General features: G+C 38.2%; 1 pseudogene; it reads right to left on the reverse strand.

Moving 5' to 3' along the window:
* Positions 1-14,593: 14,593 nt before the first annotated feature.
* LOC118549900 (ATP synthase F(0) complex subunit C1, mitochondrial pseudogene) lies at positions 14,594-19,450 on the reverse strand (annotated as a pseudogene).
* Positions 19,451-19,774: the final 324 nt, after the last annotated feature.

Here is a 19,774-nt window from a genome sequence, read left to right on the forward strand (position 1 = left end):
TTCCATTCTTGATATAAATTCCAAATATAGGGCAATCAATGAAGTAAACAAACTTTTGTTTCCTGTTTTAAAAATATTAATACCACTAATATTCCTTAATATTTGAACAATCTAAAATTTGAAAGTTAGAAAATAACACCTCCCTCAGTCTATGTTGTAGTTACATAATTTATCATAATTATAAATAAAACACCAATGAAAAGTATAGTTATGATCAAAGTCTAGATTTTTGTTTACGTGATAACTGGCACTTTGTACCTATTTTGATCATTGGCTTGTAGGGTCTGCCTTAAATCCCTGTGGTTTTTTAACTTAAGTAAATATCTCAGAAAGTAGGAGACTTGAGCAAATTAGGCTTGCCAATAATTTATTAAGAGTAGCTTCTCTAACAGTTAGCTTTTGCAAACAACCCCAAAATTTAGAGGCTTAAAACAACCATTTATCACTGTTGATGAATCTACGAGTTGGCTGGATGGTTCTGCTGATCTGGGTCAGACTGGGTTGATCTTAACTCATCCATATATTTGCGCTCAGCTGGTGGAATAGCTGGATACCAGCCACCTCAGATAGTCTAGCACTTTGTTTGGGTGTTGGTCAGCTGACATCTGGGGACAATAGGGATACCTGGATCATTCTCTCATCATACAGCAGTTAAGCCTAGGCTTGTTCACTAGGCAGCCAAGAGTGAGAAGGTGAAGAAACACACAGGCCTCTCGATGCTTGGGCTCAGAACCAGTACATCACTTCTGCCAAATTCTACTGGCCAAAGCATGTTATGAGACCTGCCCAGATTCAAGGAATGGAGGAAAAGATTCCACCTGTTGATGGGAGTAACTGAAAGGAGTTATGGTCACATCTACAATTGAACACAGCCACTGTGGGTAATTTAGGAATAAATCATGTTTTTAACTGAGCTGAGACCTAATCTAAGTACAAGGTACACATCATGAGCCCTATACTTGACAAACTGACTTTCTTTGTGTTTGATTTTGGTTTTGGTTCTGAGGTGTCATGAGCATGCTATGAAGGCTCACACACCAGTTGTGTCTTTCCACAATGTCAGCTTTATTCAATCATAAAGCAAAATTAAATCACAATTATAAAGCAGGTTCAGGATTCCAAATTCAATGATCACCATGTGATTAAACTTGGCTTCTTACACAGCACGCAAAGCAGGACAGAGGACAAGCCACACAACGCACAAGCTAACAGAAGGGTGCAGGAAGTGAACGAACCAAACGCCATGTCAGTATGAGGGCGCGCAATTGAGCTAAGGCCTAGGTCTGGTCCGGGTCAGCGCTGGGCACTGACTGCGTCTGATGCTCAAGCAGAGAAGGCTCTCGGTTCTGTTTGGAGATCGATTGGGCAGAGCCTTCGGCAACAGTTGCCTTTTTTAAGTGGTCAGACATAGAGGGGTCAGGTCTGAAGAGTCTGACAGTTTGAGCTCCAACCGTCCCCTTTTTAAAGGGATTTAATTGGTTTTGGGTCCCTGCAGACCTCCTCTGCCTCCTCTGGTTCTGCTCGTTATCAGTTCTGGGGTGTCGGCTGATATTGGTCCTGCTGATATCCCTTAACTGCTTGCGTCATTGCTTGACACAGGCCCTTGCTTGTCACAGGCTCCTGCTTGACATGAGAGACTCCATTTTGCTCTCTACATGAGACCTTCTCTAAATAACACTAACAAGGAGATAGAAGCATGAAAAAAGCAGCCATTCCACTTGGCTTCAGAAAGCCCTGAAATATTTTAGCCATCACTCAACCAAACTATTTGATTTTGATTCACAAGAAAATATTTCCAGACTAACACCCCTTGATTCCATGTGAACAAGCCGAATCCCCATTTTCTTTATTTACTTTAAATTGGTGGAATGCGATGAGCCATTGCAGAGGTGAACAAAGCTTTATTCATTTGAAAAAATGTACTCGATGAAGCCCCAGTTGAAATGGCCTCCCAAACTCCAGCATAATAGTGTGGTATGAAGTTAATAGTTCAGTTATGTGCCTATGATCTCTAGCTGAAAGTATACATGTACCATCTAGAGGGCTCTGATCTGTGTGTGGAAACATACAAACGATGCTTATTATTTGTTTACCTGTCCCAAGCACCAGAATCTTGCCTGAAGTTTGCAATGGGGCCACCTGAATCCTGTGCTTCTTTCTGAGTCTTCCAATTTGGATTTTTATATAAAGGTGGCAAAACGATTCATTGAGAAGAACTTACATGATACACATGAATGTTAGTATAGATAACATGCATATATGTGTGTAAACACATAGCTATCTTTCATGACATAACCCAGGGACTCTTTGACCACCATCTTTCATCCAAGGTTATCCTTCTCCTGTATTCCCCATCTCAATTAATGGCATCACTTTGTGTTTTGTTGTTTAAGCCACAAACCTTGTTTAATGTCTCTTATTCTCACTCCCTGTCTGCAATGAATAACCATGTCATACAGATTCTAATTCCTTGACTGCGTCTTATTTCGGTTACTGCAACGCTGCCCTGACACATCTCCTTAAAATAGATCTCATTTCCTCCCATCTGTTGCCTGGGCTGCTGCTGGAATGACCTCCCTACAACATTATCTATTTCGTTCACCCAGCAAAAATTCTATCGTGACTTTGTGGCCTTCAGGAAACTCGCACCCGCATATACATAGAAAAGGATTTTAAAGCACAACTCCTTCTGTATTTAGTTAACCTCTTGCCGGAAGGTCAAGAACCAAACTCTAGCTGCTGTATGTTGCCACATTCCCAAAATGAGGTGGTGCACTGTGTGCAGATTACTAAGAGTGTGGCAACAGCTGATTTGCAACCCTCAACCTATCACCAATTTCCGGTAGTTTCTCCCTCTTGATCTAGACCAAGTGGAAGGATCATTGAGAAGCACTGGCCCTTGAAATTAAGAGAAGCACTGGCCCTTGAAAATCGTTAGGCACAGAAACTGGTACCAGGACCATATCTTAAAAGGTCCATGGAGGGTAAACATCTGCATCGCTGTCTTCCTTTGCTGCTGCTAACAGCAAGATGACTTACGTTACTATGGAAAACTATTTTTTTTAAAGATTTTATTTATTTATTTAACAGAGAGAGACAGAGAGAGGGAACACAAGCAGGGGGAGCGGGAGAGGGAGAAGCAGGCTTCCCACTGAGCAGGGAGCCCGATGTGGGGCTCGATCCCAGGACCTGGAATCATGACCTGAGCCGAAGGCAGACGCTTAACGACTGAGCCACCCAGGTGCCCCATGGAAAACTATTTTTATGTAATTAATGCCTGCTTTCTTGTTTACAATGCCTGATTTTAAAAAGAAAAGAGAAAAGGCTTGGCATATTTATCTACTTCGTTATGTACCCGTTAGTCCTTTGGCACCTCTTTCCCAAACAGATAACATTGTACAATAAAGGACTTTGAGAATCTAAAAAAAAAGAAGAAGGTCCATATATACTGGTTGGCAGAGTAAAGAGGCTGCAGCAGGAGCAAATCTCACTAAAGGCAGAAGAAAGGTATATGTTGTTCCCTGACTTGTGGCAAGATGTGTACCATGTGCAGGCTGAAGCCCTTTTAAATGTTACATAGATCACTGCCTGGTAAGTTGATGTCATTCCAACCAAAGGATGGACGTCTGGATACCCCCGGGCCTGAAGTAGGGATCATAAGTAGAATGGACTATTTGAGACCAGTAGTGCCCACCTCAGAAGTACTGCAAATGGAGGAGCATAGCAAGACCTGTACCTGAGAAACCCGGGAAACCATCCCCCCGGGGAGTATCCCTATTAGCAAACGACCACGTTCACAGAGCACCCTCACTGGAATGCACCTGTGCCTGTCAGTAAGCTCTTTCCTACTTCTTTCATCTCCCTGGTTCTAGTCATTAACGGGTAAAAGGACCAGAGCAGCCCAGGGATGAATTGGGGCTGGAGGGAGAGCAGCAAGGTGATCCTTGCCCTGGGTAAACAACTCCTTTCCCCCGGCGAAGAAATTGGAATTAGTATTGTGAAAATGGAAAATAAAGGCAACTTGCGGATCAGGTGAAGATAACACTACTTTTCTTTATGCAAACTTTCTTTCCCAGAAACTGATTGGAAAGTTTTCTAAGGCATATTTTTATCTGCAATATTCAGAAATACATAAAAATCTGATGATATACCTTTACAATATTTAGTTCTTTCTTTATAGAACTAACTTCCTTTTAGCCACAGATACACTGCGTATTAGAAGAGATAATATAAAATGCCCTCATGCTTCTCTCAGAAAGAGAAATAAAAATCGGGGCGCCTGGGTGGCTCAGTCGTTAAGCGTCTGCCTTCGGCTCAGGTCATGATCCCAGGGTCCTGGGATCGAGTCCCACATGGGGCTGCTCGGCGGGAAGCCTGCTTCTCCCTCTCCCTCTCCCACTCCCCCTGCTTGTGTTCCCTCTCTCGCTCTCTCTCTCTGTTGAAAAATAAATAAAATCTTTAAAAAAAAAATTTCAAGAGAAATAAAAATCAAAACCTCAGAAGTTTACTCAATGGTAACACATAAATGTTTATAAAACACAATGAACACTCCAGTTAAAGGAATTTAGAACCTGGGGAAATATTCTCTAGTAACCCCTCTGGCAACATTTTAATTATAATGCAGTGCCCCTCCCCAGGCAATGAGTCCAATCTATTAAAAGATGAACAACAATCTATTTACTGCAACGCATTAAGAAATCCAAATATCTGGAACAGGTCATATCTCATTTGCTATTGCTGATTAAAACAAATAATGGAGTAAGATGACTTTCAGTCTCTCCTTCTCTCTCTCTCACTCTGTTTAATCACCACTGCATTTGTGTCCAAGATTGTTTTGGAAATAAAGCTAATACTTTAGTCCTTGAATCGGTATAATTTTTGAAATTGTATTAATCATATGAAACTTAGTTTGGGAACTTACCTTTGAGTATCTTCCTAGTGATGATTTAGGAACTCTCATGTACCAGTACTTTGTGTATTTTGCCAAATAATTCAAGGAGGTGATTTCTGCACAGGTCATCATAGCATGTCAAAATATGACTTTGTGAGTTCTGGAAAAGTACGATCCTCTCTCCTCACCGTCTTAGATGATTCTCTAATCATTTGTATGAATTACTCCTCGTTCCCCTTCTTTCTCTGTGAATTGTACAAATGGTATTGAAAGGATGGCCTAGAGCGTGGCACTAGGTGCTCAGCTGACTGGTGCACGGTGGGCATGGCTGAGCCCATCCCAGATTTGTCACTCGTCACCCAGAGTTAGACAGGCTGCCTCTTCTCCACTCTCACGCAGCGGTTGTCAGCTTTTGTGTGTGTGTGCGAGTTTAAGGAAGATTTCTCAGACGCCTGTTGGTATATCATTAGTTCCACTTTTCACAGAAAACAAAATCTTGAAAAGACAGATTATCTATGCATATAGAAAATGATTTTCCCTGAAGGGCATTTTCTTTTCCTTGATCCAGTGTATTCTTAAACGTCTCAAGTGATGAGGCTGGCTGTTCAGCCAAGTTCAAGAGCACACTTTTATTCAGCCCATTATCTATCATTGTGAATTCAAACCTGCTGTTTCTCTTTGCTGATAATCTATCATCTAACGAGAGCGAGGATGACTTTAAACCACAGGAGCAGAGAGCAGTCATGGACTTGGCTTACAAGGAGATTTATATAGAGAACTGCACACACAAAAATATATTCAATTCAGTATTTCCTTGCTCAGGTTTTATACAATGCTCCACCCCCTGACCCTGGTAGAAACTTGGATAGTTAGGACAGAGAATTACCAAATATTAAAAAGAAGAAGGAACACAAAAGGGTGAATCTAAAACGCATATCCAGTCTCTCAAAATTAATTCCCAGAATATTATTTTTAATGGGATATAAATCATTATTTTATGCACACAAACGGAAACCAGAAGGGATGTCCTACTGAAGGACTCTCTCTCCTAAATGTCCTTATTCTTCCTTCATTATGCTATCTATGTTCCCAGGATAGCAACATTAATTTGACATGGCTGAATTATGCTACCTACTGTTTTCTGTAGAGCACTATCAGTGCCCGAGGCTGGGTTTCCTGCTTTGGGGATAAGGGGCAGAAAGACATTGCTAACTCTACTCTAGTCTGAGAAGCAATTAAGCTACAAGTTGTTTAGCTGTAAGCAGTTAACCTCACAAACCTAATAAATTATTTGATTATACAGAATGCTTAGAACTTTGGCCCCTTCTGGTAAATATGCATGAAATTGTAAAACTTGCGTTATTTTCTTTGTTTCTGTCGCTTAATTATTTCAACATTGTCCCTCTTAGTCCATGCTTCGGGATGTCCAAATAGCAGAGAGGATAGATGCAGCTGTTCTCTCATTGCCAAATCATCTGATTATATTGTCTTTGCTGTTCCTACCATCTCTGTTTTAGTTGAAGATCGCCCCACTTTGTTTCTGCATAGGAGAAAAGCCGCATTTGTTGTCTCTGTCCCTTCTAATCAATTAAAAACGAACAAACAGGCATACAACGCTTCATGGACACTAATGAACCCAAAATAGTCTGTAATTAATTTCAAATTCACTACTAGTTTCAAAAATTAGCTAACACTGCAAATTGCACTGACCATGATAAGACCCTTAATAACAAGGCCTATTGTATGAAATGTGCAAGTCAGCAAAAACACAAATGAAAACCTTTCAGCTTCAAACACTTCTAGCAGCATGCGAAACAAAGCAAGATGAAATCTGAATTAAAAAAAAAAGAACAAGCTTTAAGTAACTATGTCTCACACCAGATCTATTAACAAATCACTTCAAAGTACACTTTCTTTTTTGCACGCTCATTTTTGTGAGGTCAACTCATAAGAGGTATGAGAGCAAAATTATCTTTTTTTTTCCCCCTAGAACCTCAATAATAATAATATACCAGGAAGTCTTAGTAGGTTATCTAAAGTGCTCATAATAGATAAGTATATAAGTGACCTTTATTTTCGTTATGAAAATTAATTTTAAAATACGTAAAATTAAAGAAGTTTGCATTATTATGTAATCTAACGCAAAGAAATATGAAATGTTCAATTATTGGGGAGCCTGGGTGGCTCAGTCAGTCAAGCATCTGCCTTTGGCTCCCGTCATGAACCTGGGGCCCTGAGATCGAGCCCCACATCCCCGGCTCCCTGCTCGGCAGGGAGACCGCTTCTCCCTCTCCCTTTGCGTCTCCCCTTGCTTGTGCTCTCTCTCTCTCTCAAATAAATAAATAAAATCTTAAAAAAAAAAAAGAAGAAATCTCAGGAATACTTCGATAAAAATAGGATTACAGAATTGTTCAGCAGCAAAGTAATAATTCAATATTTCTTTTTTTTTTTAAGATTTTATTTATTTATTTGAGAGAGAGAGAGAGCATGAGCAGGAGGGGAGAGGCAAAGGGAGAGGGAAAAGCAGACTCCCTGCTGAGCAGGGAGCCTGATATGGGACTTGATATGGGATTCCGTATGGGACTCCATCCCAGCACCCCGGGATCATGACCCGAGCTGAAGGCAGAAGCTTAACCAATTGAGCCACCCAGGCGCCCCGAGATTTCTTTCTTTTGAGGAAGTGCTCTGACAATTAAATCACAAATGTACTTTCATTCTCACTCTCCCTATATATAATATTCATTATTTACATATTTAAGGCAATATAGACTTGTAGTAATAATTTCGTATTATTTTTATTTGGGTTGTTATTTGTTTGCTTTTAAAGCAATACAACTTTGAGCTACAATTTTTGAAACAGTCCAAATGGTACAAATAACATGCTGAATCACAGTGCATCCTCAAGCATCATACTCTGAGTTTAAATGCCAGTGTCGTCATTTGTCAACTTGGGGAAATTGTTAAGTCTATTCAATACTTGGAGTTACTAGTCATGTAATAGGGATAACTACCCATGTCAGAGATACAAATTACAGGGGCAATCTATAGGATTGACTCAAAAGAATATAGAAATACATTTTCTTCTTCTTCTGTAACTGTTCTGTTGATGAACAATTTCCCCTGAGTTTGTATCCTCACCCTCTCTAGGCCTCCAGGGCAGCTCTGAAACTCATGGCCAATCTGCCTCTTCTTTACCAGCTCTCATCATTTCCTGCTTCCAGTCTTCTCACGGATGAGAGTGCACCTGTCCCTCTTAAAACTCTCTCTCCTGAATACCTTTCCAACGAAGAATTTACACAGCACTTCCTCCTAACCTTTAAAAAGCGCATTCCGAATTCTTAATGACTTTCCCAACAAACGAAAACCAGATGCTCCCCCCAAAACTCCAGATGCTGTACAATGCCTGACACCACACATAGCTAATCTTATATAAATTAAAGATTCATTTTTTCTCTCCCTTAATTTTTTCCTATAGCACATTGTTCTGCTTAAGACTGTTATACATACAGTCAATTATCCAAGCTAATGGAGGCAAGCTGTGGGAGAGATAATTAAGAACAGTAGATAATCTACCCTGCTATTAGTGCAGGTGTCAGCAAAGAGTCTGGCCTGAGACATCATTGTAGGGGGTGTGTGGTGGGGAGGGGGGAGGCTTGTGGTCCCAAGATGGGTATAGAATGGCAGGACAAAGACACTGAGGAGGGACAGGGGAACCAAACCTGGTGAGGGAGCAACGTTAAGACAGATGATTACTCACTAATATGAATGTTGTGGATAATCCGGAGTTTACTGTTGTGTTTAAATGCCTGCTTAGAATACGATACTAATTAATCTAAAGTCATGTTTCAATTATACCCCCATTGGTTATGTTTTAAGGTGACAGACCCTCTCATCCGCCCCAGAAGTCGATATTACAATTGTGATCGGTAGAGGAATTGGCATAACGCCACACCAGCACTTGGGCATGATTTAACAAGTGCACGCTACTGATTATGGGTCAACGCCATTTATTCTGTGCATACAGGTCAAAAATATATCCTAAAATTATGACCAACTGGTTTCTAATCAGTTTGTTTTCCACCATTGTTTCAATCAGTGGTCTGTTTAAATGTGCAAGAATATGTGAGCATCTCTTTACTGATTCAGTAACTATTAAATGAAGGCCTATTACATGGTCTCGCAACCTAATGAAGCTTATGTAGTGGTGAAATTGTATATGTTCAAGAAGGCAATGGACTTTTCCGTGCTGTAAAGGCATAGTAAACATTTCAATTCTCCACATACAGCATAGAATCAAAATCATCAACCAATGAAAGCTAAAGAAATGTTAAAATCTACATGGGAAAATAGCAAGAGTAGTCCAGAAGTGCATTGTTGAGTGGCTTAAAAAAAAAAAAAAAAGCTGATAATAATGGAAATTCCTTGGCAATCTAAGAGATTCTGTCATTTTTACTGTCGGTGGCTTCAAAGAAGAAAAAGAGTAGCAGATACAGACCTTTCAATTTATAGCCATCTTCCCCATAGCCCTTCACTGTGGTGTCCTTTGGGCAGAAACACTGCAGGGTCTCAACTAGTGTGTTTTTCAATTACTGATACTACCCTGTCCTGATAGATAGGAAATGATAAAACAAGTAAGAAATCATTTTTCATAATTCTTCAGAGTCCAATTTAGCCTCAAACCTGCTTCTCTTGCAGTCCTTCATGCTGTAGAAGCTGAGTTTTTAGTGGATGCTACAGCCTCAGAGTGGAATCACTTCACATATTTTTCAGTAGATTAGCCTCTAGAGTATTTCTTTCTTACTCTCAAAGTCTAGCAAAACGGTATAGCTCCGAAGCATTCTCACTGAGGAGGCATAAATACCAAACAAAATATTAAAACAACCTTGATTTCCAATACTTCAAACAACATACTTTCTTATATTTCTTATGACAAACAAACAAAAAATCCTAATATTTTTCCCCAGCTGGTTGAAGAAATCTGGAATATTTAGATGAGACATTCAGGACATAAAATCCCAGTTGATTTATATACCAGGAATTATGAAAACTATGAAATTTCTTTGCTTAAAAGAAAGCTGAATGTCCAAGGAAATTAAACTGCAAGTTGCCATAAAATAATTTCCTCTTTCAAAGAAGACAATCAATAATACATTGAAGTATTAAAAACTAATATAGAGTCAATTTTAATTGGCTTCAATTTTGAGGTTAATAGGTATTAACTTTCATTTTTATAAAATATGTCCACGTTAATGACTCCAAGATCTATTGTTTGAAAGGTTTTCCCGAGGCACATGAAGCTAAGGTTGAAAGCAGTTAAGGGTGCTTGAATTCCTTTACAAGCCTATTATAAGCCAATATTCAATCAAAACGATTATTGCTAGCCATTAAAAAATGTACTAAGTATCAAGGGTAATAACTCTTGCATGTTATTACTGGGAATTCCTACAAAGCAAAAAGGCTTTTGTATTGCTGTTTGCAAAGACTGCTTAATTTATTTGACGTCCTTGGGAAAAAAAAAAAAAAATCTGCTGTTCAGGAAAAAAAAAAAAAAGAGTAGTTTCGTCCCCATTATCTCTGAACAAGAAGTGTCAGGAAGCTTCAGGCTAGAATTAACATGAGATAGGCTATTACAGTTGTAAGAGCATTTAGCAGCCTTCCCTACTGACTTCAGGGTGATAATATATACAGCCCCCTGTAATCTGTCTCCTCTGCTGCTCTTTTTTGCCTCTGTCCTCCTCTCCTTCTTTACGAATATACATGCTTTATTATAAAGCATGGTAAGAAGTAAACAGCATTTTTCTACTAAAGTGACACCATTAGTTGGAGTTTTACCTTCGGCAAAGTCATATAAAGAATCGCTGCTTGAATGTAACCATTTTTAAAAAGCCAAACACAACATTCAAGTATAGAAATATCCCATGACCCAAGTTCTAGAAAGTAAACCATATCTAGTATTCTTTGCACTAGAAAAGTGTTCACATGTTGCTAATTTACACAAATAGGGGATGCAAATTTAGTCAAGTTGAAGCTTAAGAAAATAATTGTTTAGAATTGGTATCTAACAATTCATGAAAAAAATACAGTAGCGTTAAGGAGAGCTGAAGAATGTATCTGGATCATTCAGAATATCTGTAATTATTACTGTAAATAATAATGTCTACCTGGAACTGAATATGGTCCAAAGCACATTTAAATCAAGGCAGCCTTTTCTTTTCTTGAAACTTATAAGACAGAATGAATGTACCAGAAGTCATGTTTGAACATTTTTTTTTAAGATTTTATTTATTTATTTGACAGAGAGAGAGAGAGAGTGAGTGAGCACACAAGCAGGGGGAGCAGCAGAGGGAGAGAGAGAAGCAGGCTCTCCGCTGAGCAGGGAGCCTGATGAGGGGCTCGATCCCAGGACCCTGGGATCATGACCTGAGCCGAAGGCAGAAGCCCAATTGACAGAGCCACCCAGGTGCCCCTGAACATTTTTAATACATTCAAATACATGCCTGTATTTCTCCAAGCATTTCTAATTCAATTTCCCTTAAATTGATATTAATCCCCTTGAAATTAAAAATGTAAAGCAAAACAAAAATGACGTATTTAACTCAAAATTTATTAAAGTTTAGGCATCAAAATATCTAACAAATAACAGGAATCTATGGAAATTTCTTTTAATTCAGTTGTTTTTAACCTTGGCATCATTGACATTTAGAACTGTGCAATGCTTTGTTGTGGTAAACTGTTCCCTGATCATGGGATACTTAGCATCATCTTTGGCTTCTACCCATTAGGTTTTATTAGCACCTCCCCCACCACACCCCACCCCACCTGCACACCATGAGTTGTGACAAACAAAAAATGTCTCCTAAAAGGCAAAATCACCCTCATTGAGAACCACTACTCTAAGTGGAAGACCTAATCTAAATTCGACAATGTTTAATTACATTAACATTGGAAAAGGAGCTATCATCAAATTCTCAGTTGCAAAATTCAGTTTGTTTTAAGAAACTAATACACATACTAGCTGCAATAAGACAGAGCTGGGCTTCGCCAGCATTTCCTATACACACCCCGGGAAAATGAAATATTATTACAAATACATGAGAAGTTAGTGGTCCAAATACCAAATACCAAAATGTAAAAATACCACTGTCTTAGTCTGCTTGGGCTGCCATAACAACATACCGTAGACTGGGTGGCTTAAACAACAGAGATTTATTTCTCAAAGTTCTGGAGGCTGGAAGTCTGAGAGCAGCATGCCAACGTGATCAGGTTCTACTGAGAGCCCTTTTCCTGGCTTATAGATGGCTACCTTCCAGTGTATGCTCACATGACTTCTTTGTGTGTTCAAGGTGAAAGAGAAACCAAGCTCACTGGTGTCTCTTCCTGTAAGGGCACTGATCCCATATGAGGACCCAGTCCTTAAGATTTCATCTGAACCTTACTACCTCCTGAAGGCCCCACCTCCAAATACCATCACACTGAGGAGTAGAATTTCAATACGTGAATTTTAGGAGAACACAAACATTCAGTCCGTGACAACAATTAAATTTCTAGCTTAGAAATGACATGGTGGTTGAGATAAGAAGTGAAAATTACCTGTTTCTCTCTTCCTGGAAAATCAGAGAAATGATTATCAGTTACTTTTTTAGTGTATTATATACGTATTCACTATGTTCAGATTAAATGAACATTATTAATACTACCTGACACTTTTATTGGTATAGTTAAATTTGAATTATTCTGATTCTTGAACTTGCCACCAGTTTGTGTTTTATTCATATGTACATAAAATAAAGAGATAAAAAGAAAAAGCACAAATTCATTTACCCACAAATCACACAGGGTCACAAAAACTATGTAAAGCAGTTTTTTGCTACTAGCTATAAAACTAATCTATGATGTCAGGAGTCTGGATGTGGTTACTTTTGGACAAGGGGAAGGGAAAGTGATGCTGAAGGGTCAATAATGGTAGGTCTGAGAAATCCCTCTGAGTGAGGAGTGACTTAGAGTGAGTCTGGGGAGGTCATCTCATGAACAACATTGAATACACTTTATGATTCATCGAGCTGTGCACTTAGGATTTGTATAATTTTTTTCGTATAGTTCATACTGCAACAAAAATGTTTTTAAAAATTTGTTTTGAATTACAAAGAATTCAAGTCATGCATTTATTGCTTTTGTGGATTCCAAGATAAATAAGACAACTTCAACCGTAAATGGGTCAAAGCCTAAAGAAAGATTCAGATCTGCAAACAGATTGCATAATGCAGTGTGATAAATGATAAATGACATATATGAGCAGAGTTCCTTGAGAACACAGATAAGGAAGTATTTAACTGTGTGTGGAGAAATCAGGAAAGATTTTATGACAAATAGCATTTGGACAGGACCAGGTAGCGTGGCAAGAGCCCATTTTGCCACATACTAATTACTATAAAGTAAGTTAGCTTTAAAGAAAATGTGTAAACACAGGTTAGCTGATTATATCTAGATTTTAGTTTTCAGGTAGTTTCTATATTCTTGATAAAAACAAGCTAATCATGGGCAAAATGCAACTCAGTAAGAAATCTCTTGCCTTATTAACTAGTAAGAATTATCTAAATAGTAAAATAATAAAATAGTAGACATGGATATTTGTTTATGCTCCATCTTTGGGTGACTTTGTCATTGAAAGCTTTCTTTTTTTCTTCTTAATCATGTTAAAGGCAGAGGGTAAAAAGACAATAGAAAAGATGAAATAATAAAATGTCACATAAATGCTGATGGAGTACATTATGCAAATTGATACTATGCAAGTACTTGAGAACAGTCTTAGTGATAAAGAGATGTGAAAACATGAGTAAATGTCCTCAAAAATGATTGCCAATCATCAGTGACTGATTACAAGTAACAAAAACTAACCCTTGAGGAAGAGTAATGGTTATGTTTTCACAGGTGTAAGCTTTAACCTTGAGGGAAATGCTGGCTTCTAGAAATAGAGTAGCAGTTGTAGCCACATTAACCAGAACTGCTCTGTGTACTAGCAGAGGGTCTGTTTCAGAGAGGTGTGAGAAAAAGGATCGATTTTCACAAAATCAGAAGTTAGGCCTAGGAATTTCTATGCTTTTATTGGAATTGTACTCTTGAGAATTACTTTCCTCTGTCAAAGCTACTGTTGAATAATATGCTGAGAGAATTACTCAACCGGGAGTAAAATTTCAAATTATGTAAAACCCCTATTTACTTTTAAATTACTTTTTCCAGACATGATTTTAATTTGGGGATCTCTCATTCCTCCTTCTTCAGCAAAATTCTTTTAAGGTGGAACCCTCGAACTAGTCAACTCTCAGAAGTGCTTCTGAAAGCTTAAATTCTGAGATTCTCCAACAACCGCTGCTTACTTCATATCTATGAGTCTCTTTTTCTACATCACATTTCTTTGATCCCAGCCAGCAATTCTATAATTAACCCTACCCTGCTTAGCAGTCCTATACTGATTTTCCCCATAATGATATTTTCACCACTTTCCTGATTCTTTCCCTTTCTCATCTTTTCTAGTGCATTCTTAAAGCCAACCACTGTCCATGGATCAATAGGGGCATCATCTTCTGTTCTCTTTTATTATCAATGCCTCACACACTGGGAAAGGTGAATTACATAACAATGTCTATTGGTATTCACACAAAGTAATGGTTTCTACTTTAAACTGCACCAATAATGCACTTACTACTGTAATTCAATAGAATTTTTTTTTTTTTTTTTTTTTTTTTTTTTTGGAGAAACGTTGTGTTTAATGGTAAAGCTTAGCACACTTCAGCACCAGGCATGGCCTGAAGTCGAAGCAGCAGGGACGGGTAGGTGACCCTCATGGAACCTCACATGGCGAAGGGGATGAGGAAGGCGACCATCAAACAGAAGGGCCCCATGGCCTCAGACAGGGCAAAGCCCAGAATGGCATAGGAGAAGAGCTGCTGCTTGAGAGACGGGTTCCTGGCATAACTAATGGTCAAGCTGCCAAACACTGTTCCAATGCCAGCCCCTGAACCAGCCACACCAACTGTGGCAGCCCCAAGCGCCAATAAACTTGTCTGCTGTGTCAGTGTCCCGGGAGACAAGACTGGTCTGGAACTCCCGCCGGGCCACCTGGAGCGGGGAGCAGCTGTAGGGTGGCTATTTAGCTGGGATCTCTGGCCTACTCAAGAGGGAGGCCGACACAGGCCTGATTAGATCCCTGGTACACCAGCTGGGATCAGAGCCGGGGAAATGAGTAGTGCCCCGGTGGTCTGCTTTTCCTCAGTCTCCTGGCTTTAGCTCTAGGTCTCAGCGCTCAGCTCCCACCCAGCTCAATAGAATCATAATATCCAAAGAATTCAAAGAAATTCTTTTCCAACTCTTTGAGACATTCATTATAAATATTTACGATATTCTTTACTATACTCTGTAAATATTTACTATACTCTTTAAGTCTCCAATCATATTCCACAGTCAGAAAAAGTGAATATCAGGAAAAAAACTCCACTACTTCTCTACCATATTCAGTTATCTATATATAATGCCACAAATTCCTCTTCTGTCTCTGAGATCAGATTATTCTCTGAGAAAGACAGTAAGCCTTTGACCCATGAACTGAAAATTGTCTTTTCTTTCCTTCTTTGGGCTCTCTTTCTCTTTTGCATTATTGAAACGGTCTTTTACTTATCTAATTAAAATAGTTTGAGTCCGCTTCAATCTAAAAACAACTCTGTCTTCCACCACCCCTCCAAAAGAAAACAAAACAAACCAAAAAGCCCCAAACTTGCCTCAGTATCACTATCTCCTCCAATAGTTACTGATTTATCTCCTTCCCTCCATTTGTGGTCAAATGTCTTGAAAGGATATTTTGTAGTTACTTTTGTAAATATCTTAAGTTTCCATTTACTCTTTGTCAATGGTATATAAACTAGTGTAAACCTGGCTTTAGTATTTGTAAGAGACTATAGAAAGCTATATATGTGTGTGTGTGTCTGTGTGTGTGTGTGTGTGTGTGTGTCTTTGGGCAAGTTATATAACTCTCCTAAGCCTATAAAATTTTGATACCTATTGTGAAAAAGTTGGTACAGGAATTAAATGGCATAATGTTATATAACATTTGCACAATGCCTGGCACTGTATAAGTGTTCCATAGATATTATCTATCACTATTCTTATTCTTTCATATTTTTATTCCTAATATTTCTGCTATCATTCTTCAACCCACTATAATCCACTTCTGCCCATAACCTCATCCCCAACAAGCCAATGGAATTGCCCTTGCTAGACTCATCAATGACCTCTTATCAAATCCAATGTACATTTTAAAAGCTTTATTCTCTTTGAATATAATATTTGATACTTGTTAGATGCTTTTACCACTTGAAATACTTTCCTTATTTGATTTTTTCAAAAAGATTATTTATTTATTATTTATTTATTTATTTATTTATTTATTTAAGAGAGAGAGAGTGTGAGCAGAGGGAGGGGCAGAGGGAGAGGCAGAGAGAGAATCCTCAAGCAGATTCCCCCCTGAGCACAGAGCCTCATGTGGAATTCAAACTCACGACCCTGAGATTATGACCCTGAAATCAGGACCTGAGCCGCAATCAAGAGTCTGCCGCTTAACCGGCTGAGCCACCCAGGCAGCCCCACCTTATTTGATGTTTATGGTATCTTTCTTAGTGCTTTGCTATTCCTACACGGTGCCCTTTATTAACTCCTCATTCTTAGTGAGCTCTTAAATACTGAGTCTCATCAAAGTCTCATCCTGGATTTCATTTCCTTCACTTTCTTGGAGGTTCCTTAAGATAATTCACTTCAACAGGACTAATGATTCTAGTTCCACATCTTCCCCGAGCTCTGAAACTATATTTCCAATTGTGTACTGAAGGGCTTCCCACAGATGTCTCATATACATATCAAAATAACATGTCTACAATGGAACTCATTTGTATTCCCCTCAAATAATCCTCTTCCTACAAATTTTATTTTAATTGTCTCCCTCTTGTAGTCTCCAATTCTAACTTTGGTCCTATCATATCTCAATTGAAATGTTCAATTCATCTTTTATCTAGTGGCTTTGCATTCCAGTTTATTCACCACAGAATTATCTCTAAAAATCAGATGTCGGTACCACCATGTAAAATGTACTTAATAGTACTGAACTGTACACTTTTTAAAGTGATATAATTTTTGTCATGTATTTTTTACCACAATAAAAAGAAATATAAAAATCAAATGCTGGGCAAAATTCTCTAGTGTTTCCCATTGCTACAAAAAGGATATTTCAAAACCAGGTTCCAATTTACCCCTGTAAGTTCCTCTGCTGCCAATGTTTCTGTGATTCTTATCTTCACCCTATTTGTTGAATATTCTGGGACCCATCACTACCAGCGGGCCTTTGCATATATTGTTCTCTCTGCTCAAAATATGTTCTTTTCTTGTCCAATGAACTCTTGTTCATGACTTAATCTCTAGTCTCTTTTCTGTTACATTTCCTCAGAATCTCCCAGACAGAGAGGCAGCAACTCTCTCATAGGCACTCCGATAATACCATTATTGTAGAAATCTTTACTACAGTGCTTATCACCTTATGGTATAATTATTTATTTCTATTTTTCTCACCAGCTGGACTGTGGACACATTAATCACAAGACTACGCTTCATTAGCCTTTTTATCCTTAGTTTTTAGTGGAATTCCTAGAACAAACTTGATACTTATTATGGGCTGCACAAATCAATGAATGAGAGAGCATAGAAAGAAAGGTGGCAAATAACATCACAAAAATTGCTGTTACAGTACTTTATTTAAGATGCCATCAATTCTTAGAAGTACCATTATTTTATTTGTGATTGAGAAGGAAACAACTCGGCCAATTAAACTATAACATAATACTTTCTTAAAACATATTTTTCAAAAATTGTATCATTACTGAAAGAGCTCTTTTAGGCTTAGTTGGATATCCAAAAAATTTTAAATGTAATTTTTAAGCAAACTGTATTACTTTGGGCAGGTTATATTACTTTTCAAAGTCTCAATCCCAATTGCTTATGGAATTCTTAAAATATATTCACTTTCAGAGCCCACTCTTCTGAGATTCTTTTTGACTCACTCATCAGTGAGCATGTTTTCACACCGATTGTCATTCTCTGTGCTTCTATGTTGTGGATGCATGGTTATTTTTTTTTAAGACTTTATTAATTTATTTGAGAGAGAAAATGCATGGGGGGAGAGGCAGAGGGAAAGGGAGAGAGAGAGAATCTCAAGCAGACCCCCTGTTGAGCATGGAGCCCTACGTGGGGCTCAATTTCATGACCCTGAGATCATGACCTGAGCCAAAATCAAGAGTCAGACACTTAACTGACTGAGCCACCCAGGTGCCCTGATGTGTAGTTGTTTCTTACATCTTCAGTATTTTCTTCAAAATTTTCGTCTAGACTCTTGACTTCCATTTGACAGTTTTTGATATCTGACACTTTATCAATCTTACTACAATGTGTCAATAGATAGTTTTCTTTCAAAAACAAGAAAGAGTGGCCTTCTTCAGATGGTGATTAAATGGTTGGTTGATTGAAAATCATGAGGTTGCAGTTGTTCACTCACATTGGCAGCAATAATGACTAAGTCATTATATAGTTTGAGTAAGCTTATTTTTAAACTAGCCTGGTGCATATCCACTAACAAAATAAAATCAAGAAGTAAAACATTAACACTTGTGAAGAAAGTTTCCTAGTTGTCTCTTTCAGAAAACATTTATCTTGTTTATCAGCTAAGCCATTCACCAACCATCTGTATGTGTGTGTACCCATGCATGTGTATGCGAATACATAGTAGCATTTTTGAGGAGATAGTCTGAGATATTCTTCAGAAATAGTTTGAGGTTAAAATTTAACATGGAGGAAACATTTGGCCATTGGCAGTTACGCACAGTGTCATGGTGATACATTACCTTTCTTCATCCATGCTTCATTTAGTGCTTTGGTATTAACATTATAATTTTACAGCATACCAAAGATCTCTAGGATTCATTAGCTTATCCTATTTGATTAAGTGTATATTTATTTCACAAAAAAACATATTTATTCAGTTTTCCTCAGCTGAAAGAAGTAAAGGTGCTTTAGTTGCTGGAAATGAACTTGCTACTCTTCAGTTAGCTGGAAGTTTCTGACCAATGGATGTCAAACACGTTAAAGATAATCCTGTGTTATAATTCGATTGGCCACACCAAATTCTCATTGATTTCAAAGTTCACTCATCTGTTCTGAGGTATATGGCAATTTTCCTTTCCTTCAATTGCATTGCTTGGTGTGTGGTAGCCACTCTTTTTACGAACAACTCAGTAATAAATATATGTGTCTTATATTCTTGGATCTCATTAAAGCTTTTGGTTGTTCTTTATAAGAAATCTATAGAATTGTGTTCATCCCCGCCCCTCCCAATGAATGCTTCATTAATATCTAATTCATGCCCCACTGCTCTGGGTACGTACCTTTCTGAGTATAAAATAACTTACTGTTTCGATACTGAATCACAAAGTAAGTAATCTTTTTGATGACATTTTCAGCAATGCACATAACTCAATTTAAGTGACAATATGAATAGCCATGACCGAGTTCCCATATATGCTGGAAATAAAAGTTACATCAAAACAGGCAGCAATGATTTTAAGTTGCCATCAGCTGTTAAAATGTTAGGGAAAAAAATTCTTCCTTATAAACAACAAAATATTGTTGATTCCAAGGGAATTCAGCACAGTGACTCTTCCAAAACTTCTCTGTTTGTTCTCTACTCACAATTCTACCCATTTACTTATTTCTCAATAGATGACTTCACTTCCTACATTACTTAGAGAACGCTCAAAATTTTGAAGTGTGTTTTATACTTGCTGACTTCACTTT

The sequence above is a fragment of the Halichoerus grypus genome, chromosome 1 (genome assembly GCF_964656455.1).
Source record: "Halichoerus grypus chromosome 1, mHalGry1.hap1.1, whole genome shotgun sequence".
Classification (NCBI taxonomy): domain Eukaryota; kingdom Metazoa; phylum Chordata; class Mammalia; order Carnivora; family Phocidae; genus Halichoerus; species Halichoerus grypus.